We start from the raw sequence: 2,222 nt of genomic DNA, 5'->3' as shown, positions 1-2,222 counted from the left end.
TAAATAGTTGGATGGAGACACCCAAGGGGCCTGCAACTCTAAACTTGGTTTAGTTTCCAAAAATACTAGAGAATACTAGCAAATACTACGACAATATTAGCATCGAAGCAAGCCGCTTACTTCGATGTTTCTGGTGCAAATCACCCAAAGGAAGCATAAACGTCAGCGTGAGCTTTAGGTCTTGCAGTCTCCAGTCTCCCCAAACTGCTCCTCAAACCAGTCTCCTCAACAGCTATTTTTTGCATAAACTACTCAAAACAGATTCCTTCCTGAAAGTACCTGATTTTTAGCCAGCCATAATGCATAGGCGTGGGGAGATTGGAAATTTTTCAAATAAAAGTTGCGTTAGATGAGGTTCATTTCAAACCATTTTATTTTCAAAAAAATGCTTTTATAACGGGTTCTTTCGGTACTGTGACCATTAAGATAGTTGATCCGCTAAGATAGGCTTTGGTCTACAGGATAGAAAAGTAGCTGCATAAAACTTCCCTGGATGCCTTACGGTTCTCTAGTTGCAGCGCCAGTTCTTCACTTATCTAGAAAAACAGTTATGTTACGTGTAGTTCAGTGATATAGACATTTAATTGAACTAATCAAAACCATGTTTCAATCCAATTGAATATGTAAGCAACGGAAGCACACGAAACTTATGTACGGCGTAGGCTCATGAACGTCGAATCCGCAGCAGTATGATGAAGGCTTTTAGCCGTCTACAGTACTAGCAGGAGCTTGAACTACACCTAAAAGTAGGAACAAATAAAATAATTCACGACTCGATTTGACGAAAAAAAGCTGACTTTTTAATTCACCTTGTCCACCACTTGCTAGAAGAAAACTGATTTTATGACGTTCGTCGTATGCATGCACTTAGTGTTATTGCTGTGTGCATTCGAAATGCAAACATCAAATGCGGGAGCACCAAATGCGGTAAGATTTTCTAACAAGTAACCCGATGTCAGTGGGAGCCTTTGCATCCTAGGTTGGCGGTGATTTTGACTATGGTTGCTATGTTGCCTTTGGTAACACTGTGTTACTGCGTTTGGAGCGCATTTGAGCACCGTTTGCATCGTGAACGCACACAGCAATATTTGTGTGTCTTGTTTCATGGGTTGCTATGCTACAGAAAATACTAGAAATACTACGACGATACTTCAGGTATACTTTTCGGAAAGTTTAGAGTTGCAGGCCCCTTGGAGACACCTGATTTACCCACGCCTTTACAGCTGTGGCTTTATGGATCCACATGTGCTTAAACATTGAGGGTGACGGGTTCGATTCCCGGTCGGTCCAGGATCTTTTCGTAAAGGAAATTTCCTTGACTTCCTTGGGCATAGAGTATCTTCGTGCCTGCCACACGATATACACATGCAAAATGGTCATTGGCAGAGGAAGCTCTCAGTTAATAACTGTGGAAGGGCTCATAGAACACTAAGCTGAGAAGCAGGCTTTGTCCCAATGAGGACGTTACGCCAAGAAGAAGAAGAAGAAGAAGAAGAAGAAGAAGAAGAAGAATGTGCTTAAACATTTCAAAATACCTCAAGTTACCATAGCTGTTATACAGTAACTCCCACTATGTCTTTCAACCAATTTAGTTCATTTTCGTTATGTGACTAACCTATAATATACCTAGCCTTACTGCAGACAAAAAATCAACCGAATCGGATGCAAGACAGTTGAGAAATTGCAGTGGGCATAAAGTGGGTGGCAGCGTCTTATAGGAAACCCGCTGTGCTCTCTCGGTCCACGCTGATCACGTGGCTGGTGATCCCAAACACTAGGTATTGTTATCCGCGTGTAATGGCAGCAGTTAGCTGGGTTATTTCCCTGAGTCAATGGAGACGCACGGTTCTTCACTGAACCACTGAACCGTTTTTCGAATTGCCGGGTTCGTCACTTATGCAATGAAGTCTTATCACTATTTAACGCCGTCAAATGGAGACGCATGGTTTTTCATTTAACCACAGAACAGTAGATGCACTACTACACTATCACTGTTTTTCTGAACTTCAGGGTTCGTTGCTTATTCACAGATGTCTTTTTACTACTTATTATTAGTGCTTTGAAGCATCAAAAGGGGAATGTACTATTGCGCACCACGTTTAGCTCTGTGTGGGCGGTAATCCCGTTGGGAAACGAAACCCATCATAAGCAAAGTGCTCGGCTCTCATTTTTATCATTGAAAACGAATCAAGTAAAACTATTTTATTTGTATATATAAAGCC

General features: G+C 41.6%; 1 long non-coding RNA gene across 1 annotated transcript; it reads right to left on the bottom strand.

Annotated features, from left to right (window-relative positions):
- Positions 1-401: 401 nt before the first annotated feature.
- On the bottom strand, positions 402-973 carry LOC134285736 (uncharacterized). Its single transcript, XR_009996585.1, has 3 exons — positions 810-973; positions 601-740; positions 402-536 (listed from the first exon to the last, which is right to left on the bottom strand). It is a non-coding gene; the product is annotated as an uncharacterized LOC134285736 (long non-coding RNA).
- Between the last annotated feature and the right edge of the window lie 1,249 nt (positions 974-2,222).

The sequence above is a fragment of the Aedes albopictus genome, chromosome 1 (genome assembly GCF_035046485.1).
Source record: "Aedes albopictus strain Foshan chromosome 1, AalbF5, whole genome shotgun sequence".
NCBI lineage: Eukaryota > Metazoa > Arthropoda > Insecta > Diptera > Culicidae > Aedes > Aedes albopictus.
Note: the sequence above shows the minus strand (reverse complement) of the source record. Positions and strands in the feature narration are given on the sequence as shown.